At 37.6% G+C, this 12,602-nt stretch overlaps 1 protein-coding gene across 3 annotated transcripts in view; it reads right to left on the bottom strand.

The window, feature by feature from the left end:
* Positions 1 to 12,602, bottom strand: part of LOC306868772 (trinucleotide repeat-containing gene 6C protein-like) — a 74,948-nt gene that overhangs the window by 36,287 nt on the left and 26,059 nt on the right. The gene's annotated exons all lie outside the window — the stretch shown is intronic.

Here is a 12,602-nt window from a genome sequence, read left to right as displayed (position 1 = left end):
GTGACTGCTCACCCTGCTTTTATTTTCTGTGTAGAAAATGTCATTAAAAATGTCTAAGCCATGAATCAAACCAACCCACTTCAAGTTACAACATTAAATTAATACAACATTGAAATATTTGCTTTGAAGTACATAAAAATAAGGAAAACAGACAAAGGTAATGAAATAAAGGAGGGAATGATCTACACATCAGATAAAGCTTAGCGAATGACATAAATCAAATGATGATTTATACAAAGGGTTGTGCCGATAGACAATATCAAGACGATGATTATCATTACTATTATTATTATTATTATTATGCTAGTATTTAGGGATGTAACGGTATGAAAATTTCTCATCACGATTAAAAATTATTCAAAAAGTACGATACATAAATCACTTCAAGTTTTATACTTAAAAATCAACAAACAGCAAATAAAATGACTTTTTGTTTGCATAATCACTAAAACAATAACATTACCAATGAGGTCTGGATTTTAAATGACAACTTGACTGACACCAGTTTAATAGCATGTTCAAATAAATAATGTAAATGTTCAAATAAAGCTTTGAAAAAGTTTCACATAAAGGTAAACCTCACATTTCAGCCTTTAAAGAAAAGAGTTAAGTCAAAAGGATAATTAATTAATAAGGGAAGGGGAGGGGGGAAGTGGTGTGTGGCCAAGTTTGGTGACCCATACTCGGAATTTGTGCTCTGCATTTAACCCATACAAGTGCACACACAGTAGTGAACATACACCCGGAGCAGTGGGCAGCCAATGCTGCGGCGCCCGGGGAGCAGTTGGGGGTTCGGTGCCTTGCTCAAGGGTCTCACCTCAGTCGTCGTATTGAGGGTGGAGAGAGTGTTGGTTATTCACTCCCCCACCTACAATCCCTGCCGGACCGGAGACTCGAACCCACAACCTTCAGGAATTGTAGGTGGGGGGAGTGAATGTCCAGCGCTCTCTCCACCCTCAATACCATGACTGAGGTGCCCTTGAGCAAGGCACCGAACCCCCAACTGCTCCCCGGGCGCTGCAGCATAAAATGGCTGCCCACTGCTCCGGGTGTATGTTAACAGTGTGTGTGTGTTCACTGCTGTGTGTGTGCACGTTGGATGGGTTAAATGCAGAGCACGAATTCCGAGTATGGGTCACCATACTTGGCTGAATGTCACTTCACTTCACTTCACTTCAGATTACAAGTCCAACTCTCTATCCACTTATCTGCTCCATAAATAATTCTATATAGCTTATCTGAATTGTTTAAATGTGTAGAATCCACATAAGCTTGTTTTTCCATCAACCGGTTAAAATTTACAGCAGGTCATGCAAATTTGGTCCGTTTTTTTGGCCAGACAGAAACTGCACACAGGCTGAATGTAAATAAGTGTCTGTAAATCCACTCTCTGGCAGCAGGTGTCGCTTTATATGGAAAAGCTGAATTACAGCTGATTCCCGTGAACTCCGCAAACAAAGCAGTATTGCGTTTAAGAACACTTCCTTTAGGTATTACATGGAGCTGAGATGAAAACAAAATGCCATCGAATCGTTTCTGAAGACAGTTTATCCTTCAGAGGTACATTAATATAATTAATTCATTGACATATTCATTTGTATAATTCCCTCAGCACTCTTTTAAAACCTCCCAGCTTTTCATCTTCACCGATTGTGACGGGAGTGTTTTTTAGAAGTGCATAGACTCGCGCTAGACAGAAGTTCTTTGATAATGTAAATGTTCTTTGCTCATTTTCTGTAGCTGCTGTTTGAATAGCTGAGGAAATGTAATCATTAAAATTAGTAACTTACAACGTTTTTATTAAATTCTGACCATGGTAAAACACAAATTCCGTCATATAAAAAAAAATGACATGACATCCATATGCTAACAAGGCCAAAATGATATAATGTGTAGTTAATATATTACACTAACATTAGGCTGGTTTTAGACATACCCTGGCTGGAGTCTGTTCACTCTCAGTCTATGAAACTAAGTAAGGAACGATCTCACAGACTGACAACAGGACGATGCGATGGAGCATATCACCCAACACTAATACAAACAGCTACTGACAAACAGTCATTATTTATACATTTGTTACACATAAAATTGCAAAATGACTTTAAAATATTCATGTATATTCAAATTAACAAGTCGTTTGAGAGGATGATTCGACGATGTATTCATCACTTGGTCCAGTCGGTTTAATATGTTACACTTGTCTGCTTTTGGTGAATAAAAAAAAAAAAAAAAAAAAAATTCTTCAAGATTTTCTCTTTTCTTTTTTATCATGTTCAACCAATTTACTTTTTACCAAACATGAATTTGGGATTACAATATATGAATGATTTTAGTTGTGTTAATGTAGCATTGTATGAACCAGGAACAGGATATCCACATTCATGCTTTGCATGGGACTGGATAGGGAGAGTACATTTTGAAATAGTGTTTTAGCAAGATGAAAAAAGGGGAGATTAAAAAGCAGTAACTACGGGAATGCAACAAATACAACCAGTTCAAGCTTCTGGCTGCCAACATCGAACGTCATATGTGTAAAGTTATATTTAGCTTGCTAGTATGTGTAATTGTTACCCCAGACATCTTTTAAATCACTCAGGTGAACTACACCTTCCGGAATGTACTGCTTCATTCCTATTGGCTGAAAAAGAGGCTCACATACACTATAGATTATGTACTGGCGAGGCCCCAATGTAACACAGCCTTAACGCTACATGAAAACAAGAATCCCGAACTAGCGTTAACATGTCCTTTCAATTTCTCCCTTTCTCTCTCCCTCACCCGCATGTCCCTCCCCCAGTCACGGCCCCTTGCTCTCTTTCATGCCATGTTCGCAGCACAGATGCTCTCCAGTGGCGCAGTCGCAGTGCTAAGCTGGAATCAGTGACACCAATCCCTGATTAAGTCCAGCTCAGCCTGCCTATCACGAGCTGGGCTGACCAATCGCTACGGTTTCCCCGTCCTCCTCCGCTTTTCTCGCATGAGAGTTGGCCCATTGTAATAGCGATTATGAACGTGTTACAGGAAGCATATGGACTCCTAAATGCATGGCTAATTTCTCTTGATTACCCTGGAAGTACCTGCATATTAAGTCTCTCACACGTTTGCCCCGGGGCCGTGAAAAATGACTGCAGTCAGGGACTTATGATGAAAGGTATTCTAGAAGCTTCTGTGGAAACTGTCAGCGCCCGTCCAATCACAACACAGCACTGGCGAGGGGAGGTTTGAGTGTGGAAGGGGGAGGGAGATGCAATGATCTCTCGAATGGGAGACGAGGAAAAAAAAAAAGAAAAAAATCCAGCTCTCTGAGCACTGGACACAGATACACAATGCAAATCCTCAACCAATTATGCAGTTATGAGATGCATGTGAATGGAAACGCTTTAATTGCTAACCAGTTTACAAAGGCTTATTTTAAAGCTTTGTTGCTCTGATACACACTCTTACGTGTAAATGCATTAAAGTCACTCGCCAGAGGTCTGATAGAGAGACACTACACAGGATCTGTTAAAGCAAAAATATGGGTTCAATACAAGGTAAACTCTAGCAAACAGTACTTGTGGCATAATGCTGATTACCACAAAATGTAATTTAATAATAAGAAAAAAGTATATACTAAATAAATGAATAATAATAACAATAATATACTACAAATAAATAATAAAAAATAATGCTTTGTGTTTTTATAATTTTTTAAATTTTTAGGTTTTTGCAAAAAACAGGTAAATTTCAAAAAACAGTTAGGGCCCTATCATACACCCGGTGCAATGTGGTGCCAGGCGCGACGCAAGTGTTTTTTGCTAGTTTCAGCCCGACGCAGTAATCAACATCGTGATGTCCATCAGCCATCGGCGATGGATGATTGCATCGTCTATCGGCCCAACCCTATAATATGCACATATATAGGCGGGCCCACCACGTGCACACACTGCTTATTAAACACACAGTGATGCGCAGCAGCACACAAACATGTCAAATATAAAACATTTATAGGGCCCCTAGAAATAGCTATTTATATAATGTATGTAAAATTCTGGCACTTAAAAGGCAAGCACACATGTACACAAACCGCAAAACATTTTTCACATGATATGGATAAGACAACTTTTTACATGAATTGCAGTGATGAATAACTAATTCACCGGCCCTACAAGAGTAATGATTAGACCATTTTCAACTAAAAAAATAAATGTATTTTTATGACTGCATAATTAATGTGTTCCGTATTTCTGCTTTGAAACCCCCCACTGTGCAAGTGCATGACCCCATGTAAGTGCCTTACTGTTACTAAAAAAAAGAAAAATTATTGTCTGTGGTAATGGACATTATTCCTTTAATACTGTCGATATAAATTAACTTATTGATCCTGGAAAATTCTTTTAATCACCATTCTTCTACCGTATACAACTGCAACAGTGAGCCAATGCAACTTGATCAGACATGCAAAAGCTCATCCACTACAATTGGTTTATCAAACAAACAGACACTTAGATAAATCATACCAAAAAAAACTAACAAAAAAAAACTGTCTGGGACATTCATGGGATGCTGTCTCAACAAAAACCCAGGCACTGTTGTTTGCAGGAAGAAAAGACTGACACAGGAAAAAAGCAAACATCCGCTTTTTATGGAGGCCGCATTAGATATTAAACTCGCCTGCTTGTGAAACAGCTCAAACACACACTGCATTCCCAGTGAATTAAGCAGCACTTCATTACAAATAGAAAAAGAAAAAAAGCATATTATACATCAGCCCGAGGGAGTATTTTCCATCTCACGGTGTGCCACAGATCTTTCTCAGTTTCACAAAGACGTCTTCATTTACTGACTGATGGGAAATTAAATCCTGCATTAAACTTTCAATTCTTTGACTACACAGGACAGATGAAAGCACTAAAAGGTACGAGAATGGTGTACACGTGATGGTAGGCTGAAATTACAGGACCTGAGCCCAGTCCAAGTACAGAGAAGACACCTTAAATGTAATTACAGCACACTGACTGCGCCTCCTACTAGAGACACGCACTCCGCACATGCTGCTAAAGCGTAATGACAGGCTTTCCAAGATGAGCCGTGACTTCAAATGGAGGCCAGAAAACGCTGAGTGGGTTTATTTTGATCAAAAGCACTTTCTGGCCCTGTTTTTAGACTGTGAGTGAGACAAGACAAAGGCATTGTGATATGGAGATGTGAATCAAACCTCAAAGAGAGAACAGGTTTTTGAGGTCAATATAATTGAATGTCACTTGCTCTCAATGGCATGTTAGTGGCCATCTGTGGAGGACAGCACAGGCAGAGTTTGTACTACCAAATCATTATCTGTCACTTTGACGGACTCGGTTGTAAATGTTTTGCCATGATTATTTTAAACCGTCCTTGTTTTCCAGAAAATTATATAGTGTTTATAAAACATAGGCTACACTGAAAGCTAAGGAACTAAAATCATGTACGACTGGTAAGTGCGAGTTTGGAGAAAACAGTTTCCACGATAATATCACCGGTCATATGTACTTAATAAAAATACCCTGCAATTGTGCTTTCAGTATACTAAACTGATATACTTAAAGTCTTCTAAATTGGAACAACTAATTTCGTACTTAGTGCAGTTTAATTGTGTGGAAGTAGTGCTTAAGTCCAACCAAAGTATATATGATTGTGCTAAAGTGGAACTATTGCAAGTATATTTCAGGTACACTTTAAATATCTTGGTTTTAAAGATATTATTCAAAGATCATACAATCCTCATCAATAGTGACATTAAAACACATTTTAGGCTTAATATTAAGAAATGTGCATTGTGCACAAGTAGAACTCCAAATAAAGTTTAATTATATATATTTTTTATATCAGCAAGTATAGAGCAATATGTCAGTAAATATGTTAATAGAATATAATTTTTTTTTAAATATACTACTTTAGGCTCCCTAATATTCTGTGGCAGGATAGGGTTTATATAAAAGATTTCACAAACAGCAATTTCTAGCCGAGAAAATACTTAAAAACTGGGTGTACCTTAAAATAATAATAATAATAATAATAATAATTACTATTAAAAGTGGTTCTCAAATATTGACTCCTAGGCTCCCCACTTTTTTAGTAATACTTTTACATACACTTTCAACCTGATAAAATATTTTAGAGCTTGGCATAAATATAAAAATGTATGTTCATAAAGTATTAAAAAAATATGAGATTATGTTAAAGATTTTAATTTACATAATTTTGCAGGTCTAGAATTAACACTTAGAAAATTAGTGTAGGTTAAGGGGTATATATATAAAAAAAAAAGAAATAACAATTTAAGTATTTTAGCTTACTTTAATCCTTATTTTGCTTTGAAATCATTTTAAGTAATCTTGAGGCCCCCTAAAAAAAACACTCACCTAATCTTACTCCCAAGATACTTACTTTTTCCACAATTCTGTTTCAGAATTACTAACCTCTATTTAAATTCTTTCCTCCTCTAGAAGGGAAACATATCAGATATCAATTTTTTTTATGTCAAAATGACAGAAATGTTTTTTTAAGTTCAGTAAATGAGGGAGCATTTTCTTCAGTGTACAGAGGGTATCTGTGCATGTCCTCTGGAGCCAGACACACGAGCGACTCTCCTTAGGGTGGCACTGATTACACAGACACCTTGTGATGCCGTGTGCATCCCCAGGTCCCAGACTATGCTTGTTGCTATGGAGATACACACCTTGCAGTTGTTTTTTCTCTCCGCTTCTCCCCGATCTCATCACAGCAGAGCATCTGTCACTTCCTCACAACACAAACAGACCTCACTTAGGCTGCTACAGGACTCACAAAATGTAATAAACTGACAGGTCAAAATACAGGCATGAGTGAGCAGATCAGATGTTAGGAGACAATATAGTTTTAAGGGAGGCAGCTTTATGTGCAGTTAACCAGGAGGTTGACCAAGGAATGCTTTTCATGATAACTGCTATGTAAGGAGCTATGTCATTTGAAAGGCTATGGGGACATCACATTTTGTGCTTTGTCAGCGAGAGAAGATGAAATAACCAAACACATCCTTCTATATGATTATATACTGCAATGATAAAAAAATAAAAGAGATAAATTGGATACAACAAAGGCCAGTGATCGGCTTACAATATAACATTATTTTAAATGATATATTTAAAGCAATATTAACCACATAACATAGCCTTTTTATAAGCTAATTAAATACTACAAATTATGTACAAATTCTTTTTTTTTTAAAGAAATTAATATTTTTTATTTATTATACTACAGATGTACTAATGAACTTATAATAACTTAACAAATCATAAACTTATATAAAGTTATAGTTTTTTGAGCAGCAAATCAGCAATTAGAATGATTTTTGAGGGATCATGTGACACTGAAGACTGGAGTAATGACTTCTGAAAATTCAGCTTTACATCACAAGAATAAATTACATTTGAAAATATATTTAAATCAAAATTATTTTTAATATGAAATTATATTTTACAATATTACTGTCGCTACTATATTTGATCATCAAATAAATAAAACTTTAGTGAGCATGAAACATCTTTCAAAAACATTCAAAAATCTTAACCAAACCTAAACTTTTGAACAGTAGTGTACTGATGGAAACAAATTAAGCATAAGTGTTGGTGCAAAAACAGCCTCATATTATCACGAGTTGAAATCAAAAGACTCAAAACATTAATGAATTGTTAGCATGACTAGTCACAACTTAAGTTACTGTAAAATAGCCTATATGAGGAAATCGCTCGGGTGTCAGATATACCACGATATAACAGAATATCAACAAGCGGGCCACATAAAAATAGCTTGAGGTCTGCGTGTCGACTAGCACTGCGTTAGCACAAGTGAATAATCTTTAGTTTTTACAGTATCAAACCCTAGATGTCAAACAAAATAGGCAGTGTGTGGTCAGTGAGTTCAATACCCTGCAGCAGTGAGATTAGCTCTAATACAATCTACACAACCGAGAGTGACCCTGCCAATAGACATGTTTCAAAGGCTTCACACATAAGATCATGAATCAGTGGAAGCCGTTGCAGGGAAATCACCATAACGCTCGCCCATCATGCTAATCTCATCGTTTTCCATGTTTAACCTTGCAGGAACGAGAAGAGTCTGGAGATCTTAATTAGCGGCGTTTAAATATCCAGCTGTATTTAAGTCCTGCGGTTTCTCGCGGAGAGATAAAAAGACCCACATGAGAGAAAGACTGGGAGCTGCTCTACATGAAAACTGGAGCGACTGGGGACGTGCCTCATGGGACGAGCACAGAGCAGAGAAATTCTTACTATAGTCACCCTCAATTAACCGCACTTCATATGAACGTCACCCCCTCCCCCGGCACACGCAATAAAACAGAGTAATAGCGAACATGAGGGGATTGTCGTATCACTGACACTGTACAAATGCATTATTATTGTCAGAATCAACTGAATCGTTCCAAAAATCATTCTTTCCAATAACAATAAGATTCAATTTATGTTATGCAACTTTCTTTACTATGACAACAGCTCATCTTATTTCAAAATGTTGTCGCTGTTCCAGTGAAAAGCAGCAGTACATTGTGACAAATATTATTGTATTGCACACAATTCTCAAGGTACTTTACAATGCCCCTCATCTCTTTAAAGAAACACTGGAAAATTCTTTTTTTTTTGTGAAATGTGAAGTGACATACTGCCAAGTATGGTGACCCATACTCGGAATTCGTGCTCTGCATTTAACCCATCCATCGTGCACACACACAGCAGTGAACACACACACACACCGTGAACACACACCCGGAGCAGTGGGCAGCCATTTATGCTGCGGCGCCCGGGGAGCAGTTGGGGGTTCGGTGCCTTGCTCAAGGGTCTCACCTCAGTCGTGGTATTGAGGGTGGAGAGAGCGCTGTACACTTACTCCCCCCACCTACAATCCCTGAGACTCGAAGCAGCAAGCTTATTCAGACTGATTAGTTAGTTTTATTAAATTGGTTAACAAAAAGATTTGAGTCAACACACCACATAGAGACTTCTGGCATCAGAATCGTAATATTTGTTCAGTTTTGAAAGAAATTAATATTTTTGTTCAGTAAGCACACATTTTAATGATCAAAAGTGGCAGTAAGGATTCTAAAGTATCATGTGGCACTGAAGACTGGAGTAATGACTGCTGAAAATTATCAGTGGTAATGGCATATTTAACCAGAATTGTTTTGATCAAATAAACAAAACATCAAAAACAAAACCAAATATAATAATAATAATAAAAAAAAACATTATTCAAAAAATAAAATAAAATAAAAAAACCCCAAACTTTTAACTAGTGGTGTATCTGCAAATCTGCATTTAAATTAAACTATGTTAAATAAATCTGTAAAAATCGATTAATCGTGATTAATTGCATCTGAAATTTGTGTTTACATATTAATATATGTGTACTGTATATATATATATATATATATATATATATATATATATATATATATATATATATATATATATATATATATATATACACAGTATATATACACACACACACACACACACACACACACACACACATGTATACATATACATATATATATACATATACATATATATATACATATACATACATATATATATATATATATATACACACGTGTGTGTGTGTGTGTGTGTATATATTTGTACATACATATTGAAACATGCATCGATTCATATATTTAAGAAATATATGTCAAATATATTTATAAATATAAATCGCATAAACATGATTTATATTATATACAAATATGCATGCTCTACTTAATTTCATTTATTTAATTAGTTGTATTTAAGTTCCATATGGCTTTCATGACAGATAAATACTGCTCTGATTTTGTAAGTGTAGCTAGTTACTTGGGGCAGTCGTGGCCTAATAGATAGAGAGTCGGACTTGAAACCCGAAGGTCATGGGTTCGAGTCTCGGGTTCTCAGGGATTGTAGGTGGGGGCGTGAATAGCCAACACTCTCTCCACCCTCAATACCACGACTGAGGTGAGACCCTTGAGCACCGAACCCCCAACTACTCCCCGGGCGCTGCAGAATTAATTAATCCGGGTGTGTGTTCACTACTGTGTGTACACTTGGATGGGTTAAATGCAGAGCACAAATTCCGAGTATGGGTCACCATACTTGGCCACACACCACTTCCCTTTCCCCTTTCCCTACTTCAAGTGGCTCATGAAGACTGTAGTTTAAATACTTAAAATTATGATTAGCCTCATCACAAAGTAACTTTCCCAACATTGCATCATAACAATGAGGCCACAAATTTCACTAGGGAATCTGCTATCTCTGGACTGAGGCCACTTCTTAAACCAATGCAATTTGTACAAACCTCTAATCTGAGATGAAGCACCACTAATTGCTAAACACTGAGGAACCACACAGCAACCTGCCGCGTCTGACACCCTAGGCTGGAACTAGTCCAGGCCGAGTCTTATGAGTCAGAGCTTCACGATCAAAGGAAGATGCGTGAAGACGAGCAGGTACAGGCTGTGGAGCAGACACCAGAGCTCTGCTCAATGAACCTGCACTATCAGTACGTAAGTGTCTGCGTTCCTTCACTCCACATTCCACCAAACTGTTTGATATTCAGACAGGAACGTTATGAAGACAGACAGCTCTATTATAAGCCATTCTGTGCTTTTCCCACCATCCCTTTGTTCTACTATTACTGCTATAGTGGGACTTTTACACAGAAAGTGATCAGCCACATTTCAAAACACACTCAAGAACAGTACGCTTATAGAAGAGGAGTAATTTTAAAGGGAGATTGAGCTTGTGGGAACACACAAACACACACACACGGCAGACAAAAAGACAAGATGGCGGTAGGCTGCACTGCCTGAGGCAGGCTATAAATACTGACCCAGTCAGAGAATCTCTCTTTCTCTCCACACACACACACCACCTCCAGCGGTTCAAACACATACACACACACACACATACACACCGAATCAGAAAACCACCAAAGCCTCTTTTGACCATGTGAGAAATTGAGTAACGGCAACATGTCTCACACTGTGTCCTGACCAGTCACAATATGATAAAATAACGTGATAAAATGTTCTCTTCTGTGCTAACCTATGCACAACAAGCAGCGTGGCATTTTGTCGATTGCTTGGTTTCCATTTCTGTCCGGTCACACTTGATAGCCTGCCCACAGTCAAATCTCACTGACCTAAAATCCAGTCGTACAAGGCTGTCTATTAAACAAAAAATCTTGCAAGTCTTTTTGCACAGAGCTAAGTTAAACAAACATTTGACAAAAAAAGATATGCACCTGAAAAAAACATCTTTTAGGAGCCTGATGCTTCTCAGAGAAACACTGACGCTGACGCTCTCCCAAGACGCTGCTGACTTACATGTGAACGTAGAGCGTCAGCAAAGTTTCTTTTTCAAAATCAAACTGTCTGTTGTTAGATAGAAGAGACTTTGAGGACAAGTTGAACGATATTTTACAGGACATTAACATGCTCAGCACATAGACGTGTTTCAATGATTTGTACAAGACAACAAACACACAATCAAAAACTCTTGCTATGGGAAGCTAAACGTGAAGAGGGTGTCAAAGCAAACCACAGAAAACTACATGTCATGCAGGTGATGTTCAAATTTTCCAGAATTAAAAAGTATAGTAGTTTTATAACTGAGGAAAATACATAGAGCAATATGCCACATATTCCTATATGTGTAATTCTTGGTAAAGGTCTCATTATATTTGGGGATCTTTGCCTTACAGGTTCAACTCAAAAGAGCGACATTTTAAAGGGGTCATCGGATGCCCATTTTACACAAGTTGATATGATTCTTTAGGGTCTTAATGAAAAATCTATAACTTGCTTTGGTTAAAATTTCTCAATGGTAGTGTAAAAAACACCTCCTTTACCCTGTCAAAAGCTCTGTTTTCAGCACGCCGTTTTTTAGTCCATGTTGCTTTAAATGCCAGTGAGCTCTGCTGACTCTGCCCCTCTCTTCCATGGAGTGACGAGCAGACCATAGATATGTGTAGATTCCCTATTCAACCGCTCCAGATACGTTGACGTGTCAGCCATCTCGCATTCACCATAATAATCAATGACTATTCAAAGATATACAAGCGTATAACTTGCTGTTGCAGACGCACGCAGTCAATGCGCTCAAAGATTTGCAGAACATTTCAAAATGGCGGATGGCTCACGTATCGCGGCCCATAGAAACAGTCAATAATGAGGCTTCTAGGTATATATCTATGGAGTAGGGGTCGACCGATATGTGTTTTTCAGGGCCGATGCCGATACCGATTATTAAAGACCAAGTAGACCGATAACCGATATATTGAACCGATATATATGTCTGGTGTAAAAATTAAAATGAATGTCAAAATTAAGAATAACAAGGGCTCTGACAAAAACGGCCTTCCCTAGTGTTGGTTGCACTTCTTACTCTTGTCTTCCCCCATGCATCCATCTACAATAAGGGTAATATATTAAGAGAGAGTTAAAAGTGGGGCCACTGCATGCTTCATGATTAAGCCTATGAATACTAAATACTACAGCTAAACAGCTTGGGGAAATGTAAGTATTTGGCTTCAATAATTTACATGTTAGA

Source organism: Barbus barbus (genome assembly GCF_936440315.1).
Source record: "Barbus barbus genome assembly, chromosome: 4".
NCBI lineage: Eukaryota > Metazoa > Chordata > Actinopteri > Cypriniformes > Cyprinidae > Barbus > Barbus barbus.
Note: the sequence above shows the minus strand (reverse complement) of the source record. Positions and strands in the feature narration are given on the sequence as shown.